Source organism: Mangifera indica, chromosome 2, assembly GCF_011075055.1.
Source record: "Mangifera indica cultivar Alphonso chromosome 2, CATAS_Mindica_2.1, whole genome shotgun sequence".
Lineage (NCBI taxonomy): Eukaryota > Viridiplantae > Streptophyta > Magnoliopsida > Sapindales > Anacardiaceae > Mangifera > Mangifera indica.
The window spans coordinates 6133392-6158938 of NC_058138.1; positions in this window are offsets into that span (position 1 = coordinate 6133392).

The following is a 25547-nucleotide window of genomic DNA, read 5'->3' on the forward strand; positions in this document are numbered from 1 at the left end:
AGTAGGTGAAACTTGAAATGACTCTCTAACCACTATGATTTTGATAATAAAAAAACTTTATTTGAGTTTAATCATCTTTTTAAAATAGAATTTACTACAATTAAGCAAATGATTGTTTAAGTTTAGTCATCTATTTTATAACTATTATAATAGATAAATTAAAATTTTAATTTAAAAATATTATAAAAAAATTTTGAATTCTTATTTTCTTGTCCTTTAAATCCCTTGCATTATACCCATTCAAGGCAATAATTGTTCATAATTTTAATGCAAATGATTCATAAAGTTCCACAAAATTCAATTGATTTAATAAGGGAAACTCACTACCATGTGATGAGAATAGTTTTAATGGTATATGAAATGAAAGATGAGAGAAAAGAAAATTGAGACCCAGCAATAGAGAGATAAAGGGAGGGTATGAATTTTAGTAGGGTTACTTTACTTAACAATGTTAGACTGCTTGAACCCTTTCATTAATGAAGTTTCATCCTCAATTGGCCCCATTTCTTTATAGATTATAGCTGAGTTAAAATAAAATTGTTTAGTTATAAGTCATTATCGATTTTTATGTGCTTAAATCAGTTAATTCAATTTCAAAAAAAAAATTACTTCAAACAAAATTTTTTAATTAAAAAAGTCAATATAACTTCAAAGTACAATCCAAGTAAAATAATTTTAAAAATATATATGTAAATCTTATATAATTTTTGAATCAATAAAAATATAAATCTATTGTTATAACTCAATAGTAAATAATTATATATTATAATATTATGAGTTAATGAATATTTATCTATATAAATTGTTATTTATTATAGTTATAAAAGGTTTAAACAATACTTTACAATCAAACGGATTGAATTTTCAAAATTTTTATTAAAATGAGTTTTAAAAAAAACTAAATTTTAATTATTTTTATTAAATGTACCAAACTAATTATCTTGACTAAATTCACAAAACAATCTTGATAAACCTTCAAGAGAAGTAATTTGTTGTTTTAGCCTTGGTTATACAGACCTAGGTTGAGTTTAGCTTGTGGTTTGTGCTATCCTCCCGTATGGAAAAATGAGTGTAGGTTATTTTTAAGTCATCTTTTTAAAGGACACATTGCCTTTGTTAATACATATATTTTCTAAAAAAAAATTGAAAAAACGAGAATGCCCTAGACATTTTCAAGTAATCAACAACTAAACATAACGTTTATTTGTCAATCATTATTAAGTTGGTTCAACTTAAATTTAAATTTGAAAAATTTACATGCCACAAAAAGAGGTCGAGAGCCCTAATAAACACAACAAATGAATACAATTACATTATCAACCTAGATCCAAATAAATTATGTTAGATGTATGCTACATTATTAAGTCAAGTCAAAAATTATTCTTGAGGTTTCCATTATTAATGTTACATTTATACTAATTAGTGTGAATAACTTTGAAGTATCTTTTTATATATATTAAAAGAATAAATTTACATCAATATATATAGGAAATTCTAAATCCTAATTTAGGAAAAATAATATGTATTTTCCTATTTTACAAAGATACAATTAGCCTATTTATTAGCTTTCTAATTTAGAGATACAGTTCAACACTCCATTTTAAGCTAGAGCATACAAATCATATACACCACGCTTGTTACAAATGAATTCAATATGATAACTCCTAAGAGACTAAAGATATCTGCAAGTTGATTATTGGAGCTTACATGGTTGGTAGTTATACAACTTGAAAGAATATTTTCCCGAATGAAATGACAATCTATTTTTATATGTTTCGTCTTTTCATGGAATACTAGATTAGAAGCAATATGAAGTGTTGTTTGATTGCCACAAAGAAGCTTCGTTTGTGATATATCTGCGAATTTTAACTCTTGAATCAATTGTTTCAACCATACAAGCTCACAAGTAGCTAATGTCATAACTCGGTATTCTACCTCTACACTAGATCTAGCAACAACAACTTGTTTTTTACTTTTCCATGAAACCAAGTTACTACTAACAAGAATACAGTATCCTAAAGTTGAGTGTCTATCAAACAGAGATCTTGCCCAATCAGCATCAGAATATCTAACAATCTGAGTATGACATTTGTCTTCATAGAGTAATCCCTTTCTTGGTGCTTTTTTAATATACCTTAGGATTCGAATAGCTGCATCCCAATAAGAATCACATAGAGTTTAAAGGAATTGATTGATAACACTAATTGGAAATGAGATATCTGGTCTTGTGATAGTCAGGTAGTTGAGTTTGCCTACTAACCTCCAATATTTTCTAGCATCTACAAGTGGCTTCGCCTGCCCTAGCACAAGTTTAGTATTAGGGTCCATAAGAGAATTAATGGGTTTACAATCCAACATCCCTATCTCTTCCAAGATATCAAAGGCATACTTCCTCTACTTGTCTTAGACTGAGCAACTTCTATTACAAGAAAGTATTTAAGTGTTTCTAAGTCCTTGGTGTGAAAATGATCAAATAGATGTTGTTTTAACTTATCGATACCCTCATAATTGTCACCAATGATAACAATGTCATCACTATAAACAACCAGATAAATGCATTTCCCTCGCGACGTGTGTCTATAAAATACAGAATGATTCAACTCACATCGAGTCATACCAAATTCTTGAATAACTATACTAAAGCATCCAAACCAGGCATGTAAAGAATATTTTAGACCATATAGTGAGTGTCAAAGTTTACAAACCAAATCAGACTCCCCCTAAGTAACAAAACTAGGCGGTTGCTCCATATATATCTCCTTCTAAAACTCATCATAAAGAAAAACACTTTTTATGTCTAACTAAAACAATGGCCAATGACAAATGGAAACCATAGATAAGAATAATCGAATGGAGGACATTTTGGCCACTAGAGATAGGGCTGGATTTGAGGCAAGCTTTTTCCAGCTTAAAACAAGCTTAGCTCGAACGAGCCTGAAACGAGCTTGTTATAAGCGAATACAAATACGAACATGAGCTGAAGCAAAAATCAAGAAACGAACACGAGCCCAAACCTGAATAGGGGAATGCTTGGCTCAACTAGCTTGACTAGCCAAGTTGAGCTCAGTATTCATAAGTTAGTGGTATTATATTATATCCGGCTACTAGCCTTCTAAGTTAGCTTTCTATTGTGTAGCTACTGTTCAAAAACTTGCTTTGCTGGCTTCTCTTGAAAGAAAAAACGCCGCCATTTGGGAGCATTTAAACTAAAGTAAACCCAAAATCAAACCTAATTAGTTTCTATTTATTATATTGTTGTTTCTTCTCTACTGAAAATAAACTCAAAACTAAACGACGCTGTCGCTCCTCCATTTGCTCACTCACAGTTGAAACACTATTCAATCACCATGATTGCAACGCTGTTCAGCTGCCGACAAGGTTTATCTTTGAAAGTTCTATGCTTTTTTTTATAACTTACTTATTTTTCCGCTTCCTTGGTAGGGTTTATTAGAAGCTTTATATATTTTTCTAAAATGGATATGATGTCGTTTCTTATGCATTCAACATGTAAAGTCAAAGAAAAATTTATTACTAGACCATAATTTTGCCTTTTATGGATAAATAGCAGTTAGAAAAATGGTTGTTTTGGAATTTGGGAGTGGTTAGCTTCATAATCTAAGATGGGGCAGTCTACCATAATAGCCTCTGCCTCATCTTAGATTTGCATAATATTAAACTATTGTTTTCTTTTGTGTCCTTTGTCATGCTTTTTTAAGTAGTGAAGTAGATTTATAATCTAATAAAGTTAGGTTCTCTACTTAGCATCTTTGTGAATTAAAGTTAAAACGGGCAGATATAGTTACTAGAGCCAAAACGAATAATGCTTACTTGAATTGAAGCTGGTGACAAGTTTAAGGAAATGTAAAAGTCATAAACACTTAGGTTAATGGCTACTTTAAATCCTGTAAAACAAAAGCAAAAAGAATAGATTCTACATCAACTTGTCTTGTAATAATTTTATGTGATAGAATAGACAATGCTTCTTTCTGTGATTCTGTAATTCTTCCAAATTTAATTTAGCATGTCATGTGCTTTCTTGAAGATCGAGTTGTATAATTTAGCAGTTAGAAAAGGGGTTAAACATGCCAAATTCCTTACAAATTTAATTTCTTTTAGCTCAACCAAACTTCTTATGATACTCATTATATTATTCATTGTGATATAATTGTTTTTGCTATTAAATTATGTATGTTTTGAATGTAGATGCACCAAAAAATTGTTAGTTGAGGTTCCTCTTATTTATCAACTGCAACTAGAAAGAAATGTTCCCGTTCATCAAGGTCAGTAAAGGGGAAGAGAATAGCAATTTAGGGACCTCATTTGCATGATTTTGTCAAGAATGCAAAAGTAGAAACTACATTTATAGAAGATTATGAAAAGTCTGAAGAAGATGTCAGTGAACGGGAAGATATAATGTCTGAAGGAAAATCTAGCTCACCTAGTCCTTCAGTTAGCCCACCCAACAGGAAAAAAAAGACCTTTGTTGTTTGGGAGTGTTTTCCTGAAGACATGATTATAATGGTAGGGGATGTATGATTTGCTATATGTAAGTTCTGTAACAAAAGGTTAAAACTATAAAAAACACATGCAATAACACACCTTTGTCGTCATATAGGACACTCTATCAGGCGAAAAAAGGCAATAGGGAAACAAAGTTCTTCAAAGGGACAAATGTTGTTGAATTTTCAACCAATGGAAGGAAAATACCTAGGCCCCCTCACTCCACCCATCGTGAGACCGAACGCAAAATAAAATCACGATATGGTATGTTTTAAATATTTTAGTAACTTGTTTGGTTATTTCCTATCAATTTCATACTAATTTTTGTTAAAATAATTAACTATTATCGTGATTCAATATGCAGATCCACGAGGCATTAGTTCATAAGATTTTGATTGATGAATTGCCATTCTCCTTTGTTGAACATATTGGCTTCAATTATTTTTGTAGTATTCTACAACCACTATATAAGAGAATAGACAGAAAACAAGTAAAATCTGATTGTGATCGAGTTGTACAAGCTGAAGCCAAATAATTGAAGAAATTTTTTAAAAAGTTAAGAAAGATAAGTGTGACAACTGATTTATCAAACTAAGTTTCTAGTCTTGTCACGTATGGCGGCTGAGATTTTTATAGTTTCTTAGAAAGTGCTTTTAGTGCTGGGGGTAGAGTGATTGACTCGTATAGGGCATCTCTAAAACTAAAAACTGTAAGTATGCTTATGTGTGGAGGTGATTGGATTCGAGTCAAACATCTAGTGAAAAAACCAATACAGGTATAACTTTAACTTCATATACTTATTTATTTATGATATTTATAATCGATTTAATAAACCATGTCATGTGTTTTCTTAAAGATTGAGGATGAAGAGATTGAGATTGACATATTACTAGACACGTAAACAGTCACGTATCGGAGGTAATGCAATGTTCTCATACAAGTAAGAACAGACTATGCTCATATATGTCTCATGATTAAAATTATGTAATTGCTTTTACATTCTATTCATTTTCTTGTTGATGTTATGAAATGAAGAATTTCTCTTGATGCTACTATGAAATTTATTTTAAGGGCAAAGGACTATTTCCCACCCATGTTTTAGCCGTTTCTCAATCACATACCCACGCCAGATGAAAAACCCAATCACCCACCCAAAATTTAATCTGTTTGTTTCCACCCACATTTTTTCAGTTAGATTAAGGGGCAAATTAGTAATTTCATCAATAATATTAAATAATTAAAATTTATCTCATTTTTCCCCCTTTAATTTGAAAAACTAACATTTGTCCCCTGAATTAAGTTTTAAAAAATTCACTTTTCCCCCCTGAAATGCAGCCACTTTTTCTAGCAACGGTTGAGAAGATTTTGTCCAGAGGTCGACCACCTATGGATGACGATGACCTCTGGACAACGATCGTCATCCAAGAAGGATGACCGTCGTCCAGATCTGGATGACGAGCGTCTTTGTCCAGATCTTTGAAGGAAGAATCGTCGTCCAGATCTGGACGACGCTTCTTCGTCCAAATTCGAACGAAGAAGCGTCGTCCAGGATGATGAAGCATCGTCTTCCGGATGAAGAATCGTCGTCCAGATGGATGACGAAGCATCGTCTAGTCTGGATGATGTTTCGTCGTCTATTCTAGACGACGACCGTCGTCATCCAGTGAAGCTCAACGAGCGTCATCCATTCTCTGGACGACGCTCGTCACTCTCCCTCCAGCCATGTCGTCATTGGTGGTCGGAGGGAAAGTGAAAAAAAATAGGGATTTGGGGGGGTGAAAGTCACTTTTCAAAGTTCAGGGATGGGGGAAAAATTAATTTTTAAAATCGGAGGGAAAAATGCGATAAAATTATATAACTGGAATATAAACAATAAAATGACGGTTTTACCCCTCTATTTAACGGAGAAGTTAATGGCAGTTTAGAGATGGGTGGGTGTTTGAGTTTTTCATCTGGCGTGGGTATGTGTTTGAGATAGCGCTAAAATATAGGTGGGAAATAGTCCTTTTCCCTTATTTTAATTCTCATTATCTTGTGAATGGTAAATATAATTGCTTTGACATTCTGGTATGTTAATTTTGATGTAGTGATGCAAGTTAATTTTGAAGCTCCTTTTATTTTTTACTTAGGCATGCAATTTATTATCTTGGTGCAACATTTTCATGTTATGCAGGACAAGAAAAATAGTGTTTGGCAAGCTTGATTTGTGGTTCGTCATGCTTTCTCAATGCTTCTTTCTTCATTTCTTGATTTTTGGTTGGGAAGCATATTACAGTATTATTTTATTTCTCTAATGTATGTGAAGAAGCAGTTACTATTGATGCATTGGCTTTTTTCGGAGATTAATTTCTTGAAAACAAAACACCGCTTTCGAAAGCCTAAATGCATTGGCTTTATCTTACCATTGAATTCTTCTTTTATTAGGGAACTATAATGGGAGAACCAAATTTACTCCTTTAGATCTACTGATAGCCCATTGAGACTTGTTTTTGTAATTTGTATAGTTTTGATGCAATCAGTCAAATTGAAAATGTCATGAATTATGAAGAATCAATGTTATAACATGATTCTTTAATTTACACCAAGACAATAAATTGCATGCCAGTGTGAAAAATAAAAAGAGCTTCATGATGTGTGCCAATTCTTTTAGGTTATTAAGTGAGAGCTTATGAAACTCCTGTTGCTTATTCAATTTTGGTTGGCTTTTGACAAAAGATTTTGTTGCTCTATCTATATCAAAACTTTGAGCAGCAAAGCTAGGATACCCTCTCATTTGTGTGCCTTTCTCTACAATTGTTATGTTGTATCACTTGGGCTCTCTTTAATTGACATTTTTGAGCTTCAGGTTTCTTTTGTTATTCAACCCTTAAATCAATAAAATTATGTGTATTTATAACGAGTGTTAATTTGAATATCAATAATTATATCTAACCTTGTAATATATTGATATTGAATTAATAGTAAATACTTAACATGTTACTTTGCTCTACTCTTATAAGGATCACTCTGCAAATTTTACCTCAGATATCATTATTTTTTATATCAAAGAAATTGAAATTTATTTTTTAAAATTAAATGGATCTAACTTTTAATTTTTCTATTAAAAATGTTGACATAAATTTTTAATGGGATGATATGAATAAAACTCAGTTAATGGTTGGTTAATTTTTCTATTAAATAGAAGGCACATGGCAGCATTGTGTTTCTAATTAACTTTATGATAAATGATGATAATAGGATGCAATATTTGAGAAATTTGTATGTATTTTAACTGTTGACGAGCCTAGAATACGAGCCCAAACTTGAGCCGAGCGAACCCGAGCTAGTAGATACGAGCCCGAGTTAGGTACAAGCCGAGCACGGACATTTAAATTATAAAGTGAGCCAAACACGAACATAATTTTTGATGAGCTTGATGACCCCGAAGCAAGCCGAAAACCGAGCTTAACTGAAAATGAGCCGAAAACAAGCTAAACAGTGTTCAGGCTTGGCTCGGCTTGTATCCACCCCTAACTAGAGAGAATGTATCACCATAATCCAAACCATAGACCTAAGGACAACCCTTGACAACTAACCTGGTTTTAAGATGATCAATAGTACGATGAAGACCAATTTTGACTGTGTAAACCCAATGATAGCCAGTAATAGAGTGACCCAAAGGTAATTTAACCAACTCCCAAGTACCATTATGATGTAATATAGTCATTGTATCCACCATTGCTTGCCTCCAGCTTGGATTTGAAAGAGCCTCACTAACAGATTTAGGAAAACTGAAATGGAGGATAAAGAGGACACAAAGGCATGAATGGTAAGGATAAACGATGATAACTAATAAAAGTGTAAATAGGATGAGGGTTATAAGAGGATCTTACAGCTTTACAGATGGCAATAGGAAACTGGTCATTAGGAGATAAGACCTTAGTCGGGCTAGATGCAAGAGCAGGAAGTGAGTTAATAGGAGTTGTTGGATCAATAGAAGTGATATCAATACTTACAAGAGAATCAGTGGTTTGGGGAACAAGTTCTAGATTTTGTCTGGGTGTAGATTGTGGAACGATTGTAAGACATACATTGATAGTAGGAATAAAAGTAGGTAATTAAAGACTCTCAATGACAGGAGATTGGATTTCAGAGGAAGAGAAGTAAGGAGAGAAATTGAAAAAATTGACATTAGTGAAATTAAAGTAACGACATGTCGTAGGAAAGTAACATTTGTAACCTTTCTAAAGACGAGAATAACTAAGGAATATACATTTGATGGACCTAGTAGGTAATTTATCATGACCTGGGGAAAGTTTATGTACAAAACATGTGCAACCAAAGACACGTGGAGGAATAGTGTATAAAAGACCATTAGGGAAGAGAATTGAATAAGGAACTGATTTTCCAATACTGAAGAGGGCATGTGATTAATGAGATAGCAAATAGTGAGAACTGCATCAGCCCAAAAATGCATAGGAGCATGTGAATGTAACAATAATGTATGAGCAGTAAACAGAGATGGAACTTCAACAGGTTTGACAGTGAGATAATTCCGGTCTCTTTAGTATGAGCACGACGACCAAAAAATAACAAAGTCATGGTAATCAGAGAAACAGTCGAAAAAAAGACTTAGATTTGTTGGAGAATGAGTTAAGAATGCCAAAAAAATTTAAAAGGTCTAATATAAGCTCTGATACCATGTGAATAACTTTGACGTATTTTTTATATATACTAAAAGAATGAATTTACATCAATATATATAGGAAATTCTAAATCCTAATTTAGGAAATATAATATGTACTTTCTTATTTTACAAAGATACAATCAGTCTAATTGTTAACTTCCTAATTTAGAGATACAACTCAATAATTAGAAGTGAATTTAAACTAAGTCAATCTAAGGTTGAATAAGAGTCAATTTGACATTGAAGTCAATTTGTTCAATTAATGATGAGTTTGTTGAAGAAGTCATCAAAAATAATAAAGAATAATCACCGGAGATGAAGAAGAAGAATCATAGAAAAAAAAAACCAAAGTCTTTGAAGAAGATAATAAGTTACTAAAGAGGATGAATCTGTTGATGACTCGACTAAGTCAAGTTGCCTTAACTCAATCTTAAGTTAGGGCTAACCTTGTTGGAGTTTGACTCGTTTGAGCTTTACACTGAGCCAAACAAGAGCTAGCTCGAGTCCATCCGATAGCCCTAATATTAAGGAAAAATCATGACAGCAGAATTGTGTATTATATTATATATTAAAAACTTAATTATCTATATCGTGTATCATATCTCATTGTAGAATACACTTTTAAAAAATCAAATAATGAAATTTTAATTTACATATCACCAACACTTCTAAAATTTTAAAATTTCTCATATACACCCCTACAACATATTATTTTCTCAAAAAAAGTGCATCGATCTGAATTGATAATATGTATCATATCGTATGATACATTCATTATATCATATTAATTTCATACACTTTAAGATATGAATCATTTTTTACCTATATCTTATTGTGTTGTAAGATATGTATAGTGTATCATAGACAATAGTAGAGCTGAGATTTTTGTTAAGGGGGGCCCTCTTAGCGAAAACTTATTAAAACCCACCAAACATTGAATAAAAGAAATAATGTACTAAAAGAAAGAATACAATAACACAACTAATTTTTTTAAGCGAAAAACACTCTTTAATGCGAAGTAAGGAAAAAAAATATAAGAATTTAACAATCCACTTAAATCCAATATAATAAAAAATATTTTCAACAACCGCAATTCACAAAAAATATTTCATACAAATTTAGAGTTAAATTGCAATTTTAACATAAATGCAATACATAAACAAAGAGATGAATTCAAATAACTATATAAGTGGTAGATCTTTGGACTGTATAACTCAAATGTAATTTTTAAAATCAAAACTCTATTGTCAGTACTAAAGATCCACTCACCTTGTTGTGTATGATTAAAAAATTAAGTTATAATGGTATGCCTAAATATTTAAATATTTGAATATCAATTATTTAAAAATGAAAGTAAATTAAAATGGTATATTTGAATTGATTCTTAAAAAATATTAAGAAATTTAAATTAATCATCTTAAATAAAAACTTGTTGACTTTTTTTACTTTCTTAGGTGGAAATGTTGGTAGCTTATTGATCGAACTTTTCAGTTTTAATAATATTTCTCTCAATTTTAGGTGATAAGACATCCAAATGGTTTCTTTGTATTGAAAAGAATTTTGGCTATTTTGTCAACGTGGATTTAAAAGTAATCAATTTTGATCATTATGGAATTTAAAAGTAATCAAAAGGATAAATATAATAGACGTACTAGAAATGTCAATCAAACATTGCAATATCAAACAGTTACGAATGATTTTTTTTTTTTAATATTTTTACATATATCATTTATTAGGAAACAAATCCAAAAATCCATATATCATTCATCTCCAAAAATCCAAAAATAATCAATTGATTAATCAAATAAACAATCGAAATTCAAAACAATAAAATATCAACATCAACAAATCCATCAATATAATTTATTAGACTTTGAGATCTAAATCCCTGATGATAACTAAAATAATGTTCAATTAAAAATCTTAAACATATAAACTTGCATACCTTAACTTAAAGCTGAAAGATTGAATTGAAAAGTAAAAAGTGAAATAAATTTATGATTTTATAATAAGATGGAACTTGCATAATAACCAAAATACCTGTATAATTATCTAATTGAATATACACAATTCCCCTTTCCATAAAAATTCAAGTTTAAACAACATAATTAATAATAATTTACCAATGTGATTTTTTGATTTACCAAATTCAAGGTAAAATATGTTAACTTAATTGCATTATATTAATTTGTATTACAATTTTTTAAATTTGTAAACAATCATACTACATTTCAAATAATTTTTCAAATATTTTGTGTCTGTTATAATATATATATAACAGAGACAAAATTTTCTTTGAGGAAAAAAGAAAAAGTGATTAAAATGCATCTCAATCGATAGATCATTACATCAAGAATCATAAAACGTATCCATTTGCACCATTGGATCAACTATAAACATCAAATCTTGATTTTTCAGATGAAAGAATAGAGAGAGAACAGAGCCTGCAGTGAAAGAAAACTGCAGATATTTTAGTGCAGAGGAGTCGGATTTTTAATCACTGCTCAAATTGTCATTTTTACCCTTAGTTATGATAGAGCTCGTTAATGTTTAATTGTTGATAGGTGGGGATATGGGTTTTTAAAACTTAATGGGTGGGTTTAGAATACATAAAACCTTGGGTGGCAGCAAGAATTGTGGCCTTTTTTAATTTAACTTCAATTAGAAAAAACTTTTACTTGTGGGCTCCATCAGTTCGGGTTGGTAGTAACCTGAACCTGTTCAGGAGCGCCTTCAATGGGGATTAAGCTTTTATCGTTAACATTATCAAGCAAAATCCTCACTTTCGTGTGCTAATACATTCCAAGTTACCGATTATGAAGCAAAGATTCAACCTTTGAGGAATAAGCTATACCCGAATAATCTTATCCGGCTTTTAGATAGCACTGGCGACTTGAACTGTGCTATGAAGATATTTAAATGGGTACCTCTCCAAAAAGGGTTTCAACACAGCTGATATTTATGGTAGGATAAATTTATAGTTTATGAGAATGAACAAGAAAGGGTGTAGTCCTAATAATATAAGTTAGTCTATAGATAAATGTTTATGTTTTTGGATTCATAATTTATTTGCTTTTTGGTGCAAATAATTCATAAAAAAATGATTTAACTCATCATTGCTGCTCAATCTTTCTTGGGTGGCTATTTGCCGCCAATTTCTTTTCTCTATAATTCCATACACTATTTGACAAACTGTCAAAAGTAGATAGATAATTAATCCGATAAAAACAAACGTATTTTTCAAGCAGTATCCACATGACAGTGATTGTACTCTTAAAGATAATAGGACACCAGACCAGCTTGTGTTTACATTTCAACGACCATATTTCAATGTGTCTAGTTTACGATTGAGATTAAATTTGTTGTAGGTGAAACTTGAAATGACTCTCTAACCATTGTGATTTTGGTAATAAATAAATTTTGTTTGAGTTAAATCATTTTTTTATAATAGATAAATTAAAAAACTTAATTTTAAAATTTTATCGGAAAAAATATTTGAATTCTTGCTTTCTTGTGCTTTAAATCCTTTGCATTATCCCCATTTGAGGCAATTGCTCCCCTACCATGTGAAGTGAATATTTTTAGTGGAACTTGAAAAGGAAGACCAGAGGGAAGAAGATTGAGACCCCCATCACCCACCAATAGAGAGATAAAGGGAGGGTATAAATATTAGTAGGATCACTTTACTTAACAATATTTAACTACTTGGACTCTTTCATTAATAGAGTTCCATCTTCGTAATTGGTACCATTTCATTAATGGAGTTAAAATCAAATTATTTAGTTATTCGTTGGTTGTCAAACTTTAAGGTGCTTAAATAGGTTAATTCAATTTTTTAAAAAATAATTTGATTCAAATAAATTTTTTTAATTAAAAAAGTCAATATAACTTCAAAGGTACAATCCAAGTTAAATAATCTAAAAAAAATAAAAAAATCTTATATAATTATCTAATCAATAAAAATACAAATTTGCTGTTAATACCATATAAGTAAATAATTATATTTTAATAATATTATGAGTTAATAAATATTTATCTATATAAATTGTTATTTATTATAGATACAAAAAATTTAAACTTTATTTTACATTGAGCAAAACAAGAGTTAGCTCAAATCTCGTCCAATAGCCCTAATATTAAGTTAAAATCATGATAGCTGAATTAAGTATTATATCGTATATTGAAAATTTAATTGTCTGTATCATATATCATATCATATTGTAGAATATATTTTTTTAAAAATAAAATAACAAAATATTAATAAAATAATGAAATTTAAATTTACATGTCATCATTTTAAAAATTATCACAAACTCCTCTATATTTTTAAAATTTCTCATTTGCACCTCTACAGCACATCATTTTCTCTAAAAATGTGTATCAATTCGAATAGATAATATATATCGTATCATAAGATATGTACTGTATCGTATTATGCATTCATTATATTATATTAATTTGCTATACCTTAAAATACAAATCCTTTTCACTTGTATCATATTATATTGTAAGATACGTATCATGTATCGTACGGAATGATGGATCCACCAAACATTGAATAAAAGAAATAATGTACTAAAAGAAAGAATATAATAACACAACTTATGCAAAAAAAGCTCTTCAATGTGAAGTCAGCAAAAAAAATTGTGGGAATTTAACGATTCACTTAAATCCAATATGATAAAAGAAATGTTTACAACAACCACAATCCATAAAAAAAATATTTTACATAAATTTAAAGTTTAATCACAATCTAACATAAATGAAATACACAAACAAAGAGATGAATTCAAATAACCATATAAGTAGTAGATCTTTGGATTGTATAACTCAAATGCAGTTGTTAAAATCAAAACTTAATTGTCTATATTAAAGATCCACTCATCTCGTTGTGTATGATCAAAAAATTAAATTATAATGGTATGCTTAAATATTTAAATATTTGAATATCAATTATTTAAAAATAAAAACAAATTAAAATATTTAAATTTCAGTTATTTAAAAATGAAAGCAAATTAAAATGGTATATTTGAATTGATCCTTAAAACAATTAAGAAATTTAAATTAATCATTTGAAATATTGATAGCTTATTGACCTTACAACTAACTCTCATTTACTTTAGAGGGAATTTCTAAAAATTGATTAAACTTTTCAGTTTTAATAATATTTTTTTTAATTTTAAGGGATAAGACATCCAAGTAGTATCTTTGCTTTGAAAACAATTTTGCCTATTCTCATCAATGTGCATTTAAAAGTAATCAATTTTGATTATTATGGAATTGCTTAAAAATTAAGTTTAATTTACATTTTATATGACTGACTTCTTTTCATCTCATTCAAAAAAATCTAGAACTATAAAACTTATTATTGAATATATATGTTGCCTTTCATTTTACAACTAGAGTTCATTTTGTAATATATTTCTTCATTCTCAAACATTTTATGCCTAGCAAACTATAATAATTATACAATTAATACTACATGACATTCAATGACACCTACATGGAACCATTGATAATTGATAGTAGTTTGTATATAAGTTTTCGTTATGTTGAAACAAATACAAATTTCTTGTTTGTAATCACAAAGCTTAAAAATATTTAACTAAAAAATTTTATAAATGAATGTTAACATCAGTTAGCCAACAACTACGCTTAGAAGTGTTAAATGAGCAGCACCGTGAAATCTCAGAAAAATGACCTGACACGAAAGGGCTTGGCCTGCTATAAAAGCGAGCCAGGCTGGATCCAAGTTTAGTTGTGGACCTAGGCACAAGCCCATGGGCTGGGCCAATACTGTTCACAGTTTTAAAAAATATTATAATATAATTAATTAATTAATATATAAAAATTATAAATATTTATAAGAAATAAAAATTTTAAACTTAAAAAAATGAATTGAATTTTTTGTATCAATGATCAATCTCACATGTATAAGATAATCAAAATTTTAGTTTGATTGAAACATTTTATTTAACCTTTATTTATAATGGGTGAAAGAAGTGAATGATTTTATTTTTTTAGATGTGAGACTCTTTGCAAAGTACAAAAGTCTCACATCTAAAAGAATGCAATCACTCCCTCTCTACACTCACTATAAATAAATACTAAGTAAAGTAAAAGATTCAACTAAACTTAAGCTTTAGAACCCACATTGGTAAAATTGATAATGAGAACTCAACTCACCTATTATAAATAAATTTGTCTTATTTTTAATCACAATTTAATTTCCTAACATATTTTCTTTTATTAAAAAATATAATTTAGATAAATTATTTAATTAAAAAATTGTTTTTATAAAAGTTAATGCATCAGCTTGTTACTATAGGCCCGAACTTGGCCCATTACTGTAAGGCTTGGCTAGACTTTATGTATATAGGGTTGGTTCGACGGCCTCAAGCTTTCTTTGAGTCGATTGATTCATAAAACCTGCTACTGTATCGGCTCTAGGCTCGGCCTAGCCTGTGGGCCCTGTGGGTCTTGCTGGTGTTGACATAGTTTGGCCCATTGCCACCTCTAACTATGCTAAAATATCTCTGATAATAACTAAAATAATATTCAATTAAAAATCTTAAATTTGTAGACTTGCCTACCTTAACTTGAAGCTAAAAGATTGAATTGAAAAGTTAAAAAGGAAATAAATTTATGATTTTATAATAAGATAGATCTTAGAGAGTGTGAAGAATATGCATATATGTGTGTGTTTATATATATGTATATATATATATATTCAAACGAGATGTTCAAATTCATATTTTTCTATTGTAGATTCATTAGAAAATTATGTTTTTTCATTTAGCTTTAATTAAAAAAAAAATTACTTGTGGGCTCCATCAGTTTGGATTGGTAGTAATCTTTAAGGTGGCAAGTGAGCTTGAGCATACCTTGGAATGGAAGTGGACTATAAAGAGGTTTCTTGTTTTTGTTGAATTGAGGATGGGTTTTTACATCAATTTTCAATATTTTTCTTAATTTGAGGGTAAACCTGCGTCTATTCTCACAAAACTCGTATCTATCCCCTGTAATAGTATACTGATAATCACGATAAAATTTATTAACAAATGTTGCGATGCAAATTTTATAAGGTAGAGATGCAGCCCATAAAAACCCAATGGGCCTCTTCTCCCATTTCAACCCAAAACTTGTCCAAATGACAACAATAAAAACAAAATCGCAAACACGCGAAGGAATTCTCTTTTACAAACAGTGTAATAGATTCCCGGACTCAATCCCTACCACTGATAGTCAGTGATTAAGCTTCCGTGTATTGCTTATTTCAAGTCTTAATTTTCTTTTATTTTTGTTTAGGGTGCTGTTTGAGTGATGCCAAATTGTCTTAACTTGTTCATGTGCGCCTTCAATGGCGATTAAGCTTTTATCTTTAACATTTTCAAGCAAAATCCTCAAATGGGTTAATTTAACTGCCTGTATATCCTCACTTTCGTATGCTAATGCACTGCAAGTTACTGATTATGAAGCAAAGATTCAATCTTTGAGGAATAAGCCATACCCGGATAATCTTATCCGGGTTTTGGATAGCAATGGCCAATTGAACTCTGCTGTGAAGATATTTAAATGGGTCTCTCTCCAAAAAGGGTTTCAACACAGCTGATACTTATGGTAAGATAATTTTGTAGTTTAGGAGAATGACAAGAGAGGGTGTAGTCCTAATAGTAGAAGTTTTGAGATAATAATTATAAAAGGTCTTATTTTGAGCAATTGAGTGGATGATTCGGCTATCATTTTAGGCGAGATTTTATGTTGGATTTGAGCTGAAATTAAGTTTCTATACCTGTATAATACTACTGTTTTGTAGGGAAAAAAAAAACTAGGGGAGAGAATCCGACTGTTAAGGTTGATGAGAGCTTCAAATCTTTTGCCAGATGGGTTGATTTATAGGGAGTTAATTAGACGCACGAGTGAGACCCATGCGTTAGATGATGCAAAGAGATGATGGAAAACGGTAGAACGCCTGCTGTTGTTGTGCTTGTTGATCTAGTAGTAGGACTTTCTGCTATGCTTGAAGGCTGCTGCAATGCTGGTAAAGTTTTTTTGGCAAAAAGTATCCTTGGACAAAATGGATGAGAGAAAGATAACTGATTGTGATTCTTGGAATATTCTAATCATATGGCTTTCTGAGAATATGGCAATAAGGAAAGCTGATGAACTTCTTTGTAGAATGTTTATATTTTCCATAGTTCCTGACTCTACGACATACTCAGCTCTTGTTGTAGGCTACTGTTGGTTGAGAAAGTATGAGGATGCTCTGCAGGTGTTCCATCAGGTTTGTATCGAAAATTGGGTTCTGGATTCTATATCTTATTAGGACTTATGGAGGGCCTTTGCCAGGCAGGAAAGATTTGGAGGCTGCTGAAGTATTTCATTACATGTCGAAGAACAGATGCTCCCTCAGTCCTCCTCCTTACAATAAGCTGATAGGTGGTATGTAGCATGGGACAAGTGGGTAAAGCAATTAGGCTAGAGGTTTTGCTTACAGTTCTAATACTTCTTATACTACTCTAACTTACACGACAATCATGCATAGATTGTCAAAATTAAAAATGGCTAAAGGACTAATGGTAATTCTCTCACAAATGTTGGTGGACGGTTGTGTCATTAATGTGGAAGTATATTGCATCCTCATACAAAGCATGAGTGCACAAAATTGAACTAAGGATTCTGCTTTCTTCTTCAATTTGATGGTTAATGAGGGTTTAGTGCCTGACCGAGAAATAATGCATACTCTTCTGTGTTGTTTGGCTAGCCAATCTCACTTGCACATGATTTTAAGTAGGATTGATAAACTAGTTTCTAATAGTGATATTTTGGATTCATCTATGTATTACATACTAATCAACAGCCTCTGGAAAGAGGGTCCAAAAACTGTGGCTTCCCCGATTATTGGATCTGATGTTAGAAAAAAGGTTGGGTACCAGATGCTACAATGCACGGACTGTTGGTTGGGTCTTTTATCAAAAGAGATACAGATGGTGAAACATTTGCATCTGAGGATTACATGCAAGTTAGTGTTAGCAACATTCTCGTTGAGGGATTGGGAAATACATGACAAGTTCCCATAGTTGACAATGAAACTGTAATTAGAAAGTTTCTAAATTACCCCGGTGGAAAACTCGCCATGATGGGATGTAAGCTTCTTCAGGATCTAATTTTGCAGTTTCCGTTGAGTTGCATGAGAAATCGGTCGATAATGGCATTTGATTTTAAACAAGCCAGATTAGTTGTTATTTACCCAGCCATCTTATAATCCGTGACATGATGCCACTGCATTGTAAATTCCAAAAAGAAACTTATTTGCCGAAATCTCCAAAAACGTTGTGGCATCATAAGCTTTTTGGTCCACTGTATTTTTTGTTAAGTATTTGTGCTTTGCTCTTTTCATTATTTCCTGTCAGGTTAATTGTTACTATGGTGCAATATGTTCAATATGCAGTCGGGAAATTTCCTCGTTCTGTTAAGTCATACTTGATATGATATCAATGAAATTAGTGCTAGGGTATTTAATTTGACTCAAGTCAATTTCTGAAAAATGATCCTGTGATCCATTACATTGCCTGTATTTAGCTTCAATTTTACTGTATGATTTAGAATTGTTTATATATATTGCATATATATCAAAGAAAAAATTTTTATTTTCAGAGATATCAAGCAGTGCCCTAATAAGTTTCAATTGGTGTCAACTTGTCCATCAGACTATTTGGAATCGTATTTTAAGGTAGCATGAAGAGGGCAGAAAGATTATAATCAGCAAAGGATTGAGGTCCTAGGGAAGACTGGAATTGCAACCTTCAGGGCAGAGATTGTTGACCATTATTTAGCACCTGAAGTTCATTCTTTGACAGTAAGATTGTTGTTGCACTCTATCCAACCACTTTTGCCACAGAAGCAGTTTTCATCAAGTTCTAGTCAATGATGGAAACTTTTACCGGTAACTTGGTTAAAGAGTGACAGAGTTATTACAAGTTTTCATTAGCTGAAATTCTCACCAAGGAAATGGAAATTGAAATGATAGATTCAAGATACAAATTGGTGTAAAGTGACAATATAGTTAATGACTAATAATAAAAGCTCTAATTTAACTTGATCGCTCAAATGGGCATACATATATATGAATCATGACTTAGCTTGTCTCTCCTAATATTATGATAGACCTCCAGTTATTAAAACTTATCAAAAAAAGGGCAAGAGAGGAAATTCCCCCACTCTAGCTGCTCAGATATCATCCATTGAAGATAAACACCATCCAAATAATTATCATATTAGCAGGAAAGCATATCAAGATAGACCAGAAGTTGGATTATTATCGTGTTAGTAGGAAAACATATCAAGATAAACCAAGAGAGTTGGATAAAACTCATCATCAGCAGGGGAGTTTGGCTATAAAAGAGAAGCAGAACAGGAGAGGAAGGCATCCAACAGATTCTTAATCACTTACTGGGATTTGGGGGCTTTGGTCTAGGGACATTGGGGACACTGTTTCGGCGGACCCAGTGTATTTGATTTCTGGTTTTCTGGTTTCATTAATAAACAGTGTTTGCTAGCATTTTTTATTCAATAAAGTCATTATATTCCTTTCAATCCTTGTTACAATTAATCCGTTACAATCATCCCACAACCATCATTATATATATAAAATATGAAATTAATTAGACATTCTAGAATGAGTACGACTTCATAGTTATCACTGACTTTAACATGTGAAAATTTATATGATGGATAATATCACTATAATACCTCATATGATTATACCATTTCAATCTTACCTTACGATATATAAAGTAGTCCTTTAAATCATTAATCTTAAATATATACCCAAAACCAATTTAATCAATTGAATTTCTTATGAATTATGTTGAAAAAGAAATGTAAACTTATTTAATATCACACACTTACCATATGGCTGTGTAGTCTGCTATAATGGGTATGATAGTCATTTTGTGTGATAAACATTTGTACCAACCCTTGGTATATAACCCAACGATTATACAATAGGTCTTGTGTAACTATTTTCTTGTTAAGAGAAAATTTATTGGTTTTATTCAATCTTTGACAAGTTTAGTTTTTAGGTTGTATATCTAGTAGTGATACTCTATATGGAAGCTTTTCCATGTTTTTATTATACAAATTTGAAGTGTTTTAATACTATCAGTTTTAATAATCTTGATCTATGATTGATTCAATTTGAGACTCGAATCAAGTAAATATCCTATCATACTTTATTTCTTGTTGTTATACTTTATTATCTATAATCTTGAATACTTCTTGTTATTAATATTCGATTGATTGATCCTTAGTCAAGATAAACACCAGGCAACATCAATCATTTTTCTTTTAACTTACTTTTTAAGTCTGAAAAAAGAGAAATTAATGAATAAGAGAAATGAACTTTAATTCTAGTAAACCAGATAAGATATAACCGAAAGTATATGCCTTTTTCTTCTTTATTGAAGGTACCATAAATATTTAAAAGGATTTTATCTTTTCAAAGAAAAGGAGAACCAGAAATAGAGAATAAATAAATAAATAAAGGTAACAGGGCAACTAAGGTGCCAATTCAAGAAACCAGAGGAAGTGGTTCCAGAGAGGTTTGTGAGAGAAGGAATTTTTAGCGGTTTCTCAATAATTTGAGAGAAGAAAAACTGAAGATGGACAGAGACTTCAGTGAAGAAGAATCAGTTGCTCGTGATTCATTATCAACTCAAAGTTATACAAAATTCAATTGATTTAAGAAGGGAAACTCACTACCGTGCGAACAAAATATTTTTAGTGGTATTTGATTTATTTAGTAAAAACGTGAATTATTTGTATTTTCACTTAATTTGCATTTTAAACATGTTCTTTCGAATTTTTGAACTCAAAACATATTAAACACACATTTTATATATTTCCTGTATTAAACGAGTATTTTTGCCATATGTTATGTTTTTTGTATTTTATGAATTTTTAAAGTACAAAAATGTCTCTTACATTTTCAATTAATTTTTGTTATATCTTAAATATATAAAACAAAAAACTTAATTTTTTGTCATCCAAATATCTAACCTCTTCTGATAATTTTTATGATGATTGAATTTTAATTATATATTGTATTATATTAGGTTTAATAGTCAATTAGATATTTTATATTTGAATTATTGACTAAAAGATCTATTAAAAGTGTAATATTCTCATATTTTCAAAAATATACTATTGACGATATGTTATATTAAACATGTATAAACACATTTCGTATCTTTTCCGTATCTAGATTTTATAACTTTTTTTTACAAATATATTTTTCATCATTTACGTATTATACTTACATAATTTCCTTTTTTTTTCTTTTTTTGGTTCCATATTTACTAAGTTATTTCAAAGGGAAGATGAGAGAGAAGAGAACTAAAAATTGAGACCCACCAACAGAGAGATAAAGGGAGGGTATGTGTTTTAGCAAGGTCACTCTACTTGACAATGTCATACCGCTTAAACCTTTTCATTAATGGAGTTTTCATTTCTCAATAGATACGCATCTCTCTGTTGTCTTATTTCTTGACTTTTGGGGTCAATATATTCTATTTTTTCCTTCTCATTTTATTGTTTTTGAGAAATTTTATTTGAGCTTGTTGAATCTCGAGGATTATTCTCTCTAAAAAAAATCCTTTAGTTACAATGATATATAATAATCACGACTCAAACTTTTGTTTTTGTTTTTGTTTTTATTTTTAAGTTACCATATAAAGTAGTTAATTTATTTTAATATAACTGATTTAATATGTTATCAACTAAATAGATTTATCAAATTTTAAATTAAAATATTTTATTTATAGTCCATCCTCAATTTTTAATTAGTTATTTAATTACTCTGTTGATGAACTAAAAACTTATAAATTTAACAAAACTCTCGTCCAATTAAAGTACAATAACATAAATCTTTTGATTCTTTTAATTTAAAACTTTAAATGTAAATCTTAAACTCTAAACTATGGGAGAATTCAAGTCAAACTCATTCAAATTTAATTTAGTGTTTAACTTGAAGACTTAAATGGTTGAGCTCAAATTGAAAAATGATCAATTCTTTAACCTTAAGCAAAACTCAAGATTTATGTTGATGATGGAACTTGGTTCTTTGAAGATTCTTCTATACTTTATCAATACTATTACTCATCATCTCAAATAAATGAAACTCAATCAAAAAATTTTAAATTAAACCTAACCTCAAATATACCCATATTATTGATTGCAATTATAACATATATTTTGCCATATTTAGAGGGTGAAAAACATTGTTTAGGGAGTAAGGACGCACACATGGAATCATCATCTCTACCAATAAAAATATCATCGAGAAGGCATGTTCTAATGCTTCAAGTGCAGATTCACCATTCTCATATTCGTTTTATGCTAACAATTAGCTGCCTAAGAATGCGGGTGATGATAGTGGAAAGATTGAGAAAGGAATTAATTAAGAGGGCTCAATAAGCTACGGTGCTATAGTTTCTCTAATAGTGAGTCATGTAATTGGGAATTTTCCCTGTTGGGCTGTTGTTCTTGTATGTCTTATTCAAGTGTTTATGGTAAGGATGAAAATGTTTATGGTTTTGAGAAGGGGAAGAAAGGAAGGAAAGGGTGTTGATGCTTTAGGAAAGATGAATTTGAGAATGTCGAGTGGTATGATCTTGTGGTATAATGATAGATTGGAATTTCAAAATATGAGAGCACATTTCTTACTTGAGTTATATCACCACTTTCACATCTAGTTGAGAGTTATAAATTCAATTTAACTGAGTCTGAACTGATTATACTAAATTAGAGAAAACTCTGAATCCACTAGTTAATCTTAAAACCACTGTTTTAGGTAAGTGAAAAGTTTGATATTAATATATCATCACTGAATTTCAAACTCATGTTTTCTTGTTTCAGTGTCTTTACCACTAAAGCTATCTTTGGAGGTCATTTGTATAAATTTTTTTTTTTTGACATGGAGAAACATTTACTTTAGTTAAACCATTCATTTTGTATATAACAAGGAATTACTTTTTTAAATTTAATTAGAGTATAACCGATTACATCAAATAAGAGAAATACTTGAATCCAATGATTGTCTACCCTTGTCTGGATACACTCATCATTACCGCTCAATCTTTCTTGGGTGGCTATTTGCTTCCAATTTATTTTCTTTGCATTTCCACACACTATTTGATAAGTTGTCAAAACTAGGTAGACAATAATCCAACAAAAACAAACTTATTTTCCAAAGCAATAGCCATATGACAATGACTGTCCTTTTAAAGATAATAGCACATAAGGCCAACCTGTGTTTACATTTCAACAACCACATTTCAATGTATCTAGTTTGCAATTGAGATTGAGTTTATAGTAGGTGAAACTCGAAATGACTCTGTAACCACTATGATTTTGATAATAAAAAAACTTTATTTGAGTTTAATCATCCTTTTAAAATAGAATTTACTACAATTAAGCAGATGATTGTTTAAGTTCAGTCATCTATTTTATAACTATTATAATAGATAAATTAAAATTTTAATTTAAAAATATTATAAAAACATTTTGAATTCTTATTTTCTTGTCCTTTAAATCCCTTGTATTATACCCATTCAAGGCAACAATTGTTCATAATTTTAATGCAAATGATTCATAAAGTTCCACAAAATTCAATTGATTTAATAAGGGAAACTCACTACCATGCGATGAGAATAGTTTTAATGGTATATGAAATGAAAGATGAGAGAAAAGAAAATTGAGACCCAACAATAGAGAGATAAAGGGAGGGTATGAATTTTAGTAGGGTTACTTTACTTACCAATGTTAGGCTGCTTGAACCCTTTCATTAATGGAGTTTCATCCTCAATTGGCCCCATTTCTTTATAAATTATAGCTGAGTTAAAATAAAATTGTTTAGTTATAAGTCATTACCGATTTTTATGTGCTTAAATCGGTTAATTCAATTTAAAAAAAATAATTTGATTCTAACAAAATTTTTTAATTAAAAAAGTCAATATAACTTCAAAGTACAATCCAAGTAAAATAATTTAAAAAATATATATGTAAATCTTATATAATTTTTGAATCAATAAAAATATAAATCTATTGTTATAACTCAATAGTAAATAATTATATATTATAATATTATGAGTTAATGAATATTTATCTATATAAATTGTTATTTATTATAGTTATAAAAAATTTAAACATTACTTTACAATCAAACGGATTGAATTTTCAAGATTTTTATTAAAATGAGTTTAAAAAAAAAACTAAATTTTAATTATTTTTATTAAATGTACCAAACTAATTATCTTGACTAAATTCACAAAACAATTTTGATAAACCTTCAAGAGGAGTCATTTGCTGTTTTAGCCTTGGTTATACAGACCTAGGTTGAGCTTAGCTTGTGGTTTGTGCTATCCTCCCATATGAAAAAATGAGTGTAGGTTATTTTTAAGTCATCTTTTTAAAGGACACCTTGCCTTTGTTAATACATATATTTTCTAAAAAAAATTGAAAAAACAAGAATGCCCTAGACATTTTCAAGTAATCAACAACTAAACATAACGTTTATCTGTCAATCATTATTAAGTTGGTTCAACTTAAATTTAAATTTGAAAAATTTACATGCCACAAAAAGAGATCAAGAGCCCTAATAAACACAACAAATGAATACAATTACACTATCAACCCAGATCCAAATAAATTATGTTAGATATATGCTACATTATTAAGTCAAGTCAAAAATTATTGTTGAGGTTTCCATTATTAATGTTACATTTATACTAATTAGTGTGAATAACTTTGAAGTATCTTTTTATATATATTAAAAGAATAAATTTACATCAATATATATAGGAAATTCTAAATCCTAATTTAGGAAAGATAATACGTATTTTCCTATTTTACAAAGACACAATTAGCCTATTTATTAGCTTTCTAATTTAGAGATATAGTTCAACACTCTCTCTCAAGCTAGAGCATAGAAATCATATGCACCATGCTTGTTACAAATGAATTCAATATGACAACTCCTAAGAGACTAAGTAAGGATATCTGCAAGTTGATTATTAGAGCTTACATGGTTGGTAGTTATACAACTTGATAGAATCTTTTTTCGAATGAAATGACAATCTATTTCTATATGTTTCGTCCTTTCATGGAATACTAGATTAGAAGCAATATGAAGTGTTATCTGATTGACACAAAGAATCTTCATTTGTGATATATCTGTGAATTTTAACTCTTGAATCAATTGTTTCAACCATACAAGCTCATAAGTAGCCAATGTCATAATTGGGTATTCTACCTCTACACTAGATCTAGCAACAACAACTTGCTTTTTACTTTTCTATGAAACCAAGTTGTCACTAACAAG